The sequence below is a fragment of the Salvelinus namaycush genome, chromosome 10, assembly GCF_016432855.1.
Source record: "Salvelinus namaycush isolate Seneca chromosome 10, SaNama_1.0, whole genome shotgun sequence".
In the NCBI taxonomy this organism is placed as follows: domain Eukaryota; kingdom Metazoa; phylum Chordata; class Actinopteri; order Salmoniformes; family Salmonidae; genus Salvelinus; species Salvelinus namaycush.
Window position 1 is genome coordinate 17,568,937 of NC_052316.1, and position 14,243 is coordinate 17,583,179.

The window sequence follows — 14,243 nt, forward strand, 5'->3', positions numbered from 1 at the left end:
CATTTGGTGAAAGGCTCGGCACACAAATGCTCAGGCTGACAGGCTCTCGTTCAGGCAAATGAGACATAAGTACACTCAGGCTATCCGGAAGGCCAAAGTTAGTTACTTTAAATAGCCGTTCTCTCTCTGTGGGTCTAATCGCAAGAAGTTCTGGAAAATGGTGAAAGACCTGGAGAATAAACCCTCCTCCTCACAGCTGCCTATGTCCCTTAATGTTGATGATGGGGTTGCTACTGACTGCTTCTGAACAGAACACTGGCTTTTATATCTTCTGGTGGCAATGGGGATTAGAGTCAGCTGCTTCTTGACGAGGGGGCGGGGTCAGCTCCAATCATCAATTAGCCTGGGGTCGACCAATCAGCTGCTTGGGGAGTTTTCAGGAATCTATCTCCTGAAACACACACACAAATACAACACAGAAACTGGGGAACGTAACACTCAGCCATGCCTCCTTGCCAGTCCAACATTTCCTCATCTCTCAGCCCTTCTAATGCAATTAGCCCCGATGCTCCTCCCTCTTTTTCCCCTGCCCCACTACACAGTTTCTCCCTGCAGGTGGTCACTGAGTCTGAGGTGCTAAAGGAGCTCCTTAAACTTGACCCCAAAAAACCATCTGGGTTCATCATGTATTGTTGTCTCTGCCTTTTTCCCTTTGTCTGTGCCCAACATTGTTTGTACCATTTTTGTGCAGCTACCATGTTGTGCTGCTGCCATGTTGTGCTGCTGCCATGTTGTGTCTCTACTATATTGTTGTCATGTTGTATTGCTACCATGCTGTGTTGTCATGTGTTGCTGCCATGCTGTGTTGTTGTCGTAGGTCTCTCTTCATGTAGTGTTGTTGTGTCTCTCTTGTCGTGATGTGTGTTTTGTCCTACTTTCTTTTTTTATCCCAGCCCCCACCTCCGCAGGAGGCCTTTTGCCTCTTGGTACGCCGTCATTGTAAATAATCATTTGTTCTTAACTGACTTGCCTGGTTAAATAAAGGTTAAATACAAATATCATACAAGTCAGCCAGATAGCTTCAATTCTGTTCTCCATGATAAATCAAAGAATCTCTGCAACCCTAGATGAACTGTACTGATGTTTGTCAAATATAATTATTAATAGGCATAAAGGTACCCACAAAATTAGAGTGATCATGATGACAAACCTGATAAATGGAAAGTAATTGAATGAAACATGGGTCTCTGCCAAGAGCCTGTCTCTCACTCATTCTATTAATCAGAGAGGGCTACTTCAGGACTGCTCACTCAGCCTCAAGCATACACTCTGGGCTGCACAACCACGCATAGTGGCCTTGTGCGTATGAGCCTCTATCACAGACCTACGCAGAGGCTCACTCACTCATAAACATTATGCATTAAGTGTCTCATGAAAATGAACACACACACGTTGAATGTCAGGGTACTTACAATAAGACAGTTGTAGGGTTGACAAAACACAGATCATAAACTTCATTATGTTTAATTGTTGTTTTTACTATGTGCTGCAAAATGAATTGCCTCCCGGGGATAAAAAAAGACTCTACAACATGCATTCACACGTGTTTGACCAAGAAGATGCATCATAAAGCAATTGGGGGCGAGCACATTGAAGAAGAAAAATGTGATTTGAGATGCAATCCATAAAAGACAAAGTACCAGGGAGGCAGAGACCAAGTGTGTGATGGATCTAACTTAAAAGGAAAGTGAGAGAAAAAAAAGAGTGTGTGAAGTTGGGTGTCTTTTTGGTGTTCTTCCTCATTTTGTAGTTGAGGTTACTGCATAAGTACAGATATGCCCTCACACAGGCACTACTTTCCGGTACCAACCTCAGACTGCAAAGATCAGAACAGCAGATAATTATATTCTCACAAGAAAGAGAGAAAGAGACAGACAGACAGACAGACAGACAGACAGACAGACAGACAGACAGACAGACAGTGAGAGAGAGCGAGCGAAAGAGAGGGAGAGAGGATATTAACGTGAACCTGAGCAATAATATTAGAGACCTCAAGTTCCATTTGAGTTTGATAGACTGCTATTCTGAGTGAGAGACACCGTAACCAGGCAATGGATTGTGCAGCGATGGATTGTGCAACTCAGGGAGCAGAGAGACAGAGTGGACCCCCAGTGTTGCCTATCAAACAGCGCAGGTAAGACAAAAACATACAGTACAGAAGCTGCATAGCACTCAGATAGAGTCTATGCAGCGTCTTGACAGTTCGTCTGAACCTTTAAATGTGAGCTTCGTCAGAAAAACTATCAAGACACTGCATAGAGTCTATCTGAGTGCTATGCAGCTTCTGTACTGTATGCACTTATTTTAGGTAATTAGTTCAAAGGACAGCAGATCAATTAATGAATCTGATTGTGTGTGTGCGCTCAGGAGTCTCTACTCGCGAGGCTCTAGTATGGGTTCCAGTGTGGACCTGGAGTTGGATGGGAGTGTCTCTAGCCCATTGGGACCCCATCAGCACCAGGGCTCTACCTGTACAGATGTGTTCTCTGCCGCCACTGATTGCCATGCACTCCAGTGTCCCATACACCAGCGCTATGGTGAGTACAACACACATCTACCTTTATCAGACACTGTAGTATATATTATCCTGTTGATTTCAATTATAAAATGGATAAGGATATAAGTTATTTAGGCATTTGCTTTTTCCCAGCTGAAATATTAAATAAAAAGCACTTTCTCATTTTCCTTCCTTGTCCTCTCTTGCCCTGCTTCCCTTTTCTCATGTGAATTGAATGGGAGGAAGTGACACCTGAAACCAGGCCTGTGCTGATAAAGACCTGCCATAGCCACAACATTTATGTCCACATGTTTGTCACAAGCTCAACTGAATACAGTAGCTCCTGTCAAATATTGAATCTACGTATCTAACAACAGTTTGAGATAAACATTGTCTGAAATGTTTTTGTTGTTGCAGAGTTTAGTATTATTATTCTGTAATTTCTCTACCTTATTCTAAAGAAGTTCTCGATAATCATAGAGAGTCAAAGCGTGGAACTAGACAATGACTTCTCTGGAAAGTCTATTACATGGTCTGTATTTCCCTTTATCTTTCAGACCCCTCTTACTGTCATCAAGAGAGGTTTTTCTCAGATAGCACCACCCCGCCACCAGTGCCCAAGAAGAGGCTGGCTCGAACCCTTTCCCTACCAGGGGTCTATCTGTGTCCCCTTTCCCCACTACCCTGCAGTCACCAAAACTATGACAACCCTCTCTACATGCTGGTCCCCATCGCAGGCACTCAGCCCCATGTAGAGAGAGACGAAGAAAGACCAGTCCAGAAGAGCCCTCTCAACTTGCAGCCGCTATCTCAACTTGACTTCGATACACCTGATGAACAGCTTACCTACTTCTTCAGCAGTTTCTACAACCAGGGGGACATTTCTCAAGGTATTCAGCATCGCCACCTACTGTTCCTGAGGAGTATGGAACAGCGCATGGAGGCTGGGGTTCTCCTGATGAGAGTGTCCGGTGAAGGCGTTGTTGCATTTCAGCCCCAAGATTTCCTACTGTGTGAAAACGACCAGCCCAAGCAAATAGCAGGTTCACTGTACTACAGCCTGCATAGCCCAAAGTTTCCAGGGAGGATAATCGCAGCTAAGGTAAGGTTATGCTCATGATCTCAGGGCATTAGTGATTTAAGAGGCCGCTAGGGGGCCCTCGACCCAAATTATTTTAAATGTTTTTAGGAACTCTGTTGAGAGTTAGAATAGTAGAATACACAAGGTGCAGTTTCACAATTCGTTTTTTCATTAGATTGTAAATTAGTCTGGCCAGTTATCTAAACTTGTAGCTAGTAATCATGGTTTAATTACTGACAGGGCATGCGAGGCACGAGCCCAGGGACCCTGACCACCAGTGGGCCCCCGTTGATTTTGTTAGTAACTCTCACTCAGATATCATAAGTCATGGCAAAATGTGTAGAATTGCAGAAAATGTGGTTTTAAACTGCTCAAATATCTCTCCACCCTATGGTAAAATGTGTAGAATTGCAGGAAGTTCGCTGTAAAACTGCACATTTTTCTCTCCGCACCATGGCACAATTTGTAGAATTGCATAAAATGTGTTCGAAAATTGCAAAATCTTCTCTCCACCCCATGGCAAATTGTATATAATTGCAGGAAATTATCTACAGCAAAAACCCTCTGCCATCACGAGGGGGGGCCACTTAAATGTTTTATCCCTGCCCCCAAAAGGCAAGGGCCAGCCCAGCCTACTCTATGTGTAAACCAGTTTGTGCATCATGCTCAAGCAGTATTCCAAATCAAATCAAAGTTTATTTGTCACGTGTGCCGAATACAACAGGTGTAGACCTTACAGTGAAATGCTTACTTACAGACTCTAACCAATAGTGCAAAAAAGGTATTAGTTGAACAATAGGTAAGTAAAGAAATAAAAACTACAATAAAAATGACAGTGAAAAACAGTAGCGAGGCTACATACAGACACCGGTTAGTCAGGCTGATTGAGGTAGTATGTACATGTAGATATGGTTAAAGTGACTATGCATACAGTGGGGCAAAAAAGTATTTAGTCAGCCACCAATTGTGCAAGTTCTCCCACTTAAAAAGATGAGAGAGACCTGTAATTTTTATCATAGGTACACTTCAACTATGACAGAGAAAATGAGAAAAAAAAATCCAGAAAATCACATTGTAGGATTTTTAATGAATTTATTTATTTGCAAAAAAACTGTTGAAAAGCCTTTTTGTCCTAGACTTGACACTCCGGTACCGCTTGCCATGTGGTAGTAGAGAGAACAGTCTATGACTGGGGTGGCTGGGGTCTTTGACAATTTTTAGGGCCTTCCTCTGACACCGCCTGGTGTAGAGGTCCTGGATGGCTGGCAGCTTAGCCCCAGTGATGTACTGGGCCGTACGCACTACCCTCTGTAGTGCCTTGCGGTCGGAGGCCGAGCAATTGCTGTACCAGGCAGTGATGTAACCAGTCAGGATGCTCTCGATGTTGCAGCTGTAGAACCTTTTGGAGGATCTCAGAACCCATGCCAAATCTTTTTAATTTCCTGAGGGGTAATAGGCTTTGTCGTGCCCGCTTCACGACTGTCTTGGTGTGTTTGGACCATTCTAGTTTGTTGGTGATGTGGACACCATGGAACTTGAAGCTCTCAACCTGCTCCACTGCAGCCCCATCGATGAGAATGGGGGCGTACTCGGTCCTCCTTTTCCTGTAGTCCACAATCATTTCCTTAGTCTTGGTCACGTTGAGGGACAGGTTGTTATTCTGGCACCACACGGCCAGGTCTCTGACACCTCCCTATAGGCTGTCTCGTCGTTGTCGGTGATCAGGCCTACCACTGTTGTGTTGTCTGCAAACTTAATGATGGTGTTGGAGTCGTGCCTGGCCATGCAGTCATGGGTGAACAGGGAGTACAGGAGGGGACTGAGCACGCACCCCTGGGGGGCTCCAGTGTTGAGGATCAGCGTGGCAGATGTGTTGCTACCTACCCTCACCACCTGGGGGCGGCCCGTCAGGAAGTCCAGGATCCAGTTGCAGAGGGAGGTGTTTAGTCCCAGGATCCTTAGCTTAGTGATGCGCTTTGAGGGTACTATGGTGTTGAACGCTGAGCTGTAGGCAATGAATAGCATTCTCACATAAGTGTTCCTTTTTTCCAGGTGGGAAAGGACATGGTGGAGTGCAATAGACATTGCATCATCTGTGGGTCTGTTTGGGCGGTATAAAAGTGGGTCTAGGGTTTCTGGGATAATGGTGTGGATGTGAGCCTTTACCAGCCTTTCGAAGCACTTCATGGCTACGGACGTGAGTGCTACGGGTCTGTAGTCATTTAGGCAGGTTGCCTTTGTGTTCTTGGGCACAGGGACTATGGTGGTCTGCTTGAAACATGTTGGTATTACAGACTCAATCAGGGACATGTTGAAAATGTCAGTGAAGACACCTGCCAGTTGGTCAGCACATGCCCAGAGCACACGTCCTGGTAATCCATCTGGCCCCGCAGCCTTGTGTATGTTGACCTGTTTAAAGGTCTTACTCATGTCGGCTACGGAGAGCATGATCACACAGTCGTCCGGAACAGCTGATGCTCTCATGCATGCCTCAGTGTTGCTTTCCTCGAAGCGAGATAGAAGTGATTTAGCTCGTCTTGTAGTCACTGGGCAGCTCGCGGCTGTGCTTCCCTTTGTAGTCTGTAATATTTTGCAAGCCCTGTCACATAAGACGAGCGTCGGAGCCGGTGTAGTATGATTCAATCTTAGCCCTGTATTGATGCCTTGCCTGTTTGATGGTTCGTCGCAGGGCATAGCAGGATTTCTTGTAAGCTTCCAGGTTAGAGTCCCGCACCTTGAAAGCGGCAGCTCTGCCCTTTAGCTCAGTGCGAATGTTGCCTGTAATCCATGGCTCCTGGTTGGGGTATGTACGTACAGTCACTGTGGAGACGACGTCCTCGATGCAGTTATTGATAAAGCCAGTGACTGATGTGATGTACTCCTCAATGCCATCGGAAGAATCCCGGAACATGTTCCAGTCTGTGATAGCAAAACAGTCCTGTAGTTTAGCATCTGCTTCATCTGACCACTTTTTTATAGCCCGAGTCACTGGGCTTCCTGCTTTAATTTTCCTGCTTGTAAGCAGGAATCAGGAGGATGGAGTTGTGGTCGGATTTACCAAATGGAGGGCGAGGGAGAGCTTTGTGCGCGTCTCTGTGTGTGGAGTACAGGTGATCTAGAATTTTTTCCCTCTGGTTGCACATTTAACATGTTGATAGAAATTTGGTAGAACTGATTTAAGTTTCCCTGCATTAAAGTCTCCGGCCACTAGGAGCGCCGCATCTGGGTGAGTGGTTTCCTGTTTGCTTATTTCCTTATACAGCTGACTGAGTGCGGTCTTAGTGCCAGCATCTGTCTGTGGTTGTAAATAAGTTTGTGCAGTTTATGCATCATGCTCAAGCAGTATTCATACTTGAGTTGTGCACAATGCAAAAGTCAAGTAGAATGCAAACACAGCTGCACCAAATGTAAAAAGCCACGATAAGGCCAACAGCCAAAGATAAGAGATACTCAACAAAAGGGCTCATTTCTAAGCTCCACCTCAAGCAACAGTCATGTTCTGCACCATTATATAGCGAGTTTGGCAACCCCCGACTCCAGTGACACATTTCCTCTGAACTGTCAATGGGTGTTGAGCAACCTAACAGACTGTACAGACAACAGCAAACATCCATGTCTTAGAAAGGCTTTTTAGCATGAGGAAGAGTAGCTGCTGTTTTAGCAGCAGCTAATGGGAATCCTAATTTTAGATTAGGTGTCTTTTGTAAGACTGTGAATGAATCGGATATGACTGTACAATAGAGGAGAAAAACATATTTTAATGTGACTAAGCCTTGTTAAGGAAGTGAAAGGTTTTTGGATGTTCTAATTTCGTCCCTGGTTTCATTCCCAGGTGAGCAGTGATGTTGGCCCCTTGTCTCAACCTACCTCAGTACCGCCCAATGTCAACATCCAGCAGGTCATTGTATCTTTCCCATCATGCCCAGCACTGGAGAAAGAACCTGGAACCAAAAACACAACCACTTCAGACTCCTCACAGTCTGATCAGACAGGGACAGAATCACCAGATGAGAGCAGAATTGAGGCAGACCAAAGTCAAGCGAAGTCTGAGGAGAGCAGTGGACCTACAGTTGCTTCACTATTGCTCAAGGGATATGCAGTGACAATTGAGAGAGACTTACCACAGGCTACTTTGGAAGACTTTGTACAAGAGGGAAGGTTCCTGCAGACCTTTAAACCATTAGTGTATGAAAGGCAACTGAGTATTCTGCTGCTACAGTTAGCCTTGGGGTTACAACACCTGTGCAGTAATGCAGCCACTTGCGCTGAGCTGAAGGCTCAAGGCATCTTGCTGGTATGGCCAAGGGAGAGAGGGGGGGAAACAGACGCAGACAAAGCAGAAGAAAGTGGAAGAAGTGAAGAAATTGAGTTATTGGAGAATGAAAAAGAGAAGATAAAAGGAGAGATTCAGGAGCTATGGAGAAAGTGGGGAACCCCTCGTGTGGCGTTGACCAATCACACCAGTCACAGTGACCCCAGTCTCTTTCAGCCTGCTCATGCTGCTCCATCCATACAGTCTCAGTTCGGAGTGTTGCTAGAGTACTGCCTGTACCTCTCTGACAATGCTCCCTCTCAACATACACAGAGTTCAGATGGCACCATCCAGAGCTCCCCATATCTACCAGGGCTTCTCCAGCTAGCCTCCTGGCTTCAGGATGGGGGTAGTGGGCTACAGATAGCAGACGTAGTGGGGGTCCTGCAGGCTCTGCTCTGGGGTCCACATGTTGAGCTCTTCAGGGTAAATCCCACCGTGCCTTCCACTCTGCACAACTGGCTGTCAGTCAAGCAGGCCCTTCTAATGCTGAAGCTGGCAGAGAGAGGGCTGATCCAGGACCTGCCCAGTCTGGACTGGGAGCACTGCCTGTGTATACAGTACATCTCCTTCACTGACTCTGAAACTGTGATGAGGGCCACAGCACAACTAGGACTCCACAACACAGTGGACAGGAAGTTGTGATTACTCATGTCTGTTTCATATCTGTTAATTGAAGTCTTAATCAAGGGTTTCCCAAACTCTGTCCTGAGCCCCCCCTGGGTGCATGTTTTGTTTGTTGCCCTAGAACTACACAGCTGATTAAAATAACTACTCATCAAGCTTTGATTATTTGAATCAGATGTGTAGTGCTAGGGCAAGACTAAATGTGCACCCAGGTGGGGTCCCAGGACAGACTTAGGGATACCCTGCTCTAATCTAATGTAAAATGTGGATGATATTTAACATTCATGTTGTCAGAATCTATCTTGAACATCTGGAATGAATAAAAGGTTAGCTTTTTTATTAAACATTTTTCCACAGCATTGCTTTCCACCAAGGATATTGAGCAAATTACATATCAGATCCAAATCAAATGTATATGCACTGTGTTCTATAATTAACTTTTCATGGATCCAAGGAGCCCCATTAGATCACAGTAAAGATTTTAAAATATCAACTTAAAGTGCATTAGGTTAAATTCAACACCGACTGATCAAGTTTAAACAGATGCTTCTACAACTCTGGTACGCGTGCCCACAAAATACGTCTTATAAATTGTTACACATATTTCAATGCCCTTTCCCCAATCCCTACACACATAAACATAAGGCAAAAATCCACTTGTTAAGGTGAGCATTTTTATTCGGGCACTTGTTACAACATGCAGATTTCAGTCAAGTGGATCAAAACTAGAAATCAAAGTTCATGCACACATTAAAATCAAATCAATATAAAACATGAAAATCAACAGGAAATAGCCAAGAAAACAAAGCATAACATGAATATGCAGCATGGACATTTTCACCATAAATTGTACAGCCTAGAGATGATCATTGTAATGGATGGGGAAGGGGGAAATCAGTACTACACGTGGAAATTAGTACAGTGTTGAGGAAACATTTCCCAAATTTAATAAGGATACATTCTTGGTTTAACATTACACACTAGTTCAAATGTCATTGTAATACTTCACATCAAAGTAAATAAACTATTTCACAGGAAACCTTGACCTTACTGAATTTTGATCATATTTATTTTCCCCAAGTGATGAAGTGGGATGGGGAAGGGTAGGTAAAAGCTAACGTGTGTGTGTATATGTATGCATTTGTGGCATGTTTGTGATCCATTATTCATCGTCGAAGGAGTCTCGTTCGATGCTGTAAGCCATGAAGAAAGCATCGGGGCGGGTAGGGACGAGTGGATGACCCGGCCTCACAATCTCAAAGCCCAGGAAGCTGAAGGTACGCAGCAGAGATGCTGAAGAGAGAAAAGGACAGTGAGAGAACTGCCTCATAACAAAGCACATAAAGTATTAACAGAGGTGTTTGACTGGAAGCAGACACACACAGTGACTTACCTCTGTCGTCTCGGTTCTTGTGGAAGCAGATGAAGACATGGTCAACCTGCAGCTTTTCTTCCGCACATTCCAGCAGGAGAGCGAAACTGGAGAGATTAAGTAAGTCAATGAGTTATGAAGGTAGTGCATTGCAGTCAGCAAGCAATAGAAACTAAGTCCATCTACCATGAAACAACATCAAACTAGTTGAAGACGCAATATGTATCTTTGTGCGCGACCAGACCAAATTCACATAGAAATTTGAGTTATAGAGCTGTCATTCTCATTGTAAGCAAGTCTGATAAGCGGTAGATCCATTCTGTGCGTGCCATTTCTATGCGTCCCTGTCCGAAAATTTCATTTTTTTGCATCTGGATATACTATATACTATATTTTTGGTTAATGAAAAGATTTCACAGCAGTTTAGCTGGTGCAATGACTCTCCACACTAGTTGTCACCTGAAATTCGGCAAACATTTTAGAATTTTACACACCAGCAATGGCAGAGTGATTTCTGCATATTGCGCCTTTAAAAGACAACAAAAACAGTCTAAAGTAAAACCAGAGGACAACGAGAGGTTGTTCTTGCATTGGATCACTGACCTGTCTTTGCTGCCCTCGGGCAGAGCTCCAGGGGGGATCTCGATGTAGATGTTCCCCCCTTTCAGCACCCCCCTCCAGACACAGTGCTTGCCCTCTGAGCAACGGGGCTCAAAGAGCAGGAAACGCACTCTGCCATTGGCGGGGGGCGGCTCCTCAAGAACCAGCAACCGAGCATCCTGCAGGAGAATGGAGAAATTAGCAGGTATGAAGAGAGGTTTGATACAGGTAGCTTAACACCAGAGGATGAAGGAGAAAGATACGAGAGTGGACTCACAGAGTAGAATAGCTTAGCTGAAAGATTGTGATCCCGCTGGTCATTCCCTCGCCCACCTGGGATCTTTAGGGGTGGGTGAGGGGCATCAGGAACACCACAGAGGCCCCGGACACGGGTTACTGCAACAGCGGGAACACCGCCTCGGACTGGAGGACACAGAAGAACGGAGCCATTATTCCTCAAGGATTCACTGACTATGAGCGAGCCTAACTGGAGACCAGGGAAAATGTACCTTTGGAAGTCAATGTATCATCATTCTAGTCCATGTAACTCACATGACTAATATGGTAAAACATTGTCATTTGAATAGGTACCCTAACCAGGACAAAGGATTGAAGTTCAAACTGTTCCACTGACTAAATCTTTACATGTCGGAACAGAACACTTTGCTTGAGGCTAAATAAGTAACAGGCAGGAGACATTTTATTTGCTTTGTTGGCAACAAAGCACATTCGGTAACAGGATGTCCCAATGAGTTATGACAAAATGACTGCCTTCAATCAGGTTGATTTCTACCTTTGGGAATCAATTACAGTTGACATCACTGATTAATCAGAGAGAACTGTCACAGTAGGAGTAGCCTATGGGGAGAGATGACTGCTACTTGTGGCAAAAAAGGTGGTGACAACGTCAATGGAAAAATACTGAGAACAATTTCAGCTAAAAATGAGGGTGGTAAAAATAGTGTCGTTTTTGGCCTAATTCAAGTCTGCACTGAGGACAAAAACACCAACCTCTTACGTCATTGAGACATGTGCCAGATTACCCACCACCGATCAGCCATTTTGCTGAAGCCACAACGTGAGTGTGTGTTCTAGTTAAGATTCAGAATAAGCTTTTGTGTGGGGGTTGCGCTAGCAGAGGTGAGTATGCCAATTCTCAGAGGTTGAAAAGTGAACAAACCCCATTAGGGGTGACATACTGCTCATGGACGCGCTCTTACGCAAACACCACTCCAGCGTTATATGTGGAGCAGGCATGTGAAAGCAAAGTAAGAAGCATTGTGTCAACCTTGGAGCTCAACCTCTGAGTAACAGTGATATCCCTCAACCATCGTCAAGATGGCGTCATAGGCTCATCATTTGTGCGGCATATTGACTGGAATCCCTAATAAGTGGTTCTAGTGAATAAGGTTCCTTTGGAAACTGCATGACCAGATCGCAAATAATATCCAACTAGCATCCTTATGTCAAATCCCTGTCCGTTCGCATTCCACCTGCACGTTGTTCCCACAGATTCAACAGCACTGCTATTCTATGCCAAGTTAAGCCTCTTCACAATACTCCTTAAAATCCCCATTACACTCTGCTACACAGTAGGCAATATTCATGAATAGGCTTAAATTGTGACAGTTGGCTTAGTCAGCTGGGAAATGAGTCTCCACCACTTGCATAAGAGCCATTAACAGTTGAATGAATGTGATGTAGAAAAATACTGTCTCGCAGAAAAATACACTAGATATTAGGCCAAAGGGGAATAATTTTGAGGCAATCAGGGACACCTAACCTCTACTCAAATCACTTAAAATGGTGGGGACTAAGTTTCAAGAGGCCTCTTCATCTAGTAAACAGACTGCTGCTCAATGCCCCACCAACATAACAGACCATAAATAACAGCATTTTACACCCATTGGGAACAGACTTAACCAAAACAAAATGTGCAAATAGCTAGTTTTTTTTAGTTAAATTGCCTACTTTTAGAGACTGTACATCCAGTACTTTAGGTGTTAGGCACAAGTACTGACTGGGAACTGACCAATTGGTAAGTTAGCTAGCTGTCACTCATGTTATTCTTAAACTAGGATAACAGTCAGTCAAGCCATCAAGGCTTTTAATTGGCCAAACAAATATTGGTTAATAAATCACATTGAGTGTGAGTGAACAGATATGATCTTGATACCGGCAGGTGAGCAGCTAACAAGTGTTGAAGGGTTGCAAGTTAAATATTTGCTGTAATGGCTAGTAACAGTAGCTAGTATCCTTTTCATATACAGACAAAAATCTGTATTTAGTGAGTCTGCTCGATCATTAAGTGGGTGAATTGGACAATTTTCCTGTCCTGCTTTCAAAATGTAACGAGTACTTTTGGGTGTCAGGGAAAATGTATGGAGTAAAAAAAAATTTTTTAGGAAACATTGCCTTTTTTACTGGTAACATACCACATCTTGTCTGAAATGGGTATAGACAACAACATGGATGTGCCTAATGCTTTAAAATCACTAGCCAGCTGGCTAACTAGTTAACTAACATCTCCCAGAACATTCGACGAAATAACATGGGTCAGTCCATTTATTCCACCATTATTGAGAAACATATTGCCGTAACGTTAGATCGTTTGTTTCTTAATCTCACATATGAAGCAAGTAAACAGTACATTGTCGACAAAGCTAGTAAACTAACATTAGCTGGTAAACTGGCTAGCTAGTTAGCTACCGAACACCTGTCCTTAGCCAAAAACAACCGCAGAATGCTAAATGACAAATTATTGTTCGAAATAAAACCGCAGCCAACTTTAATAACCACAATTATACAGACATCGATCAAAGCTAAATATAGTTATTCAACTTTAAGATAAATAACGAAAGTAAGTTTAGAACAATATTGTTCCACGGACTCGTTATTAGATACATAGCTAATATCCCCAGTAAAAAGAGTAAACAAGTGGCATGTATATACTAACGTTAGCTGCGTAGGCCTCTGTGGCTAATGAATTAGCTTAGCCCTTCTGGAGTTAGCTAGCTATAAATTACTAGCTAAATTACACTATCATAACTCACCTTTCACTTTCTGGGTTATTACTGGGCAGTTCGATAACTGGCATTGTAGATATGGTTTTCTCTTTTTCTCTGACAAAACAGTGGCTATTTAATATCGTCTTGCGTTTGGATTTAACCATAAGGCCAACGTCCAAGCCAGCAGATCCCTCTTGATTCTCTCCTCACCAAATGATTTTACCTAGGCTCAGGCTGCCAGAGCACAAGGGGAGGGCTGCTCGAGACAGAGGTCCCAAAGGAGAGGGAGTTTCCCAAATACATGACGTTTGATGAATTAAAGGTCCAATGCAGCCGTTTTTATCTTAATATCAAATCATTTCTTGGTAACAATTAAGTACCTTACTCTGATTGTTTTCAATTAAAATGGTCAAAAAGAAACAAAAATAGCTTCTTAGCAAAGAGCAATTTCTTGAGCAAGAATTTTGCTAGGACTATCTGGGAGTGGGGAGGGGAAAACTGAAAACTAGCTGTTATTGGCAGAGAGGTTTGGAACTCTATTTCTTATTGGTCTGTTAAAGGTAACCTAGGTACATAAAGCATCATCCATTAAGGCTGCAACTGCATCATTTCCATTCTTAAAACTTCATCAGGCTAGACCCCTTTTTTCTCCACTTTCTGTCTGAATGACGTTTTTTTTGAGAGACCATGCTCTTCCAATGGCCGGTATAAGGGCATACTCAATTCTACCTCCCAGGATGCAATTC

General features: G+C 43.8%; 1 pseudogene; it reads right to left on the minus strand.

Moving 5' to 3' along the window:
- Window positions 1-8,840: 8,840 nt before the first annotated feature.
- On the minus strand, window positions 8,841-13,754 carry LOC120054779 (annotated as a pseudogene).
- Between the last annotated feature and the right edge of the window lie 489 nt (window positions 13,755-14,243).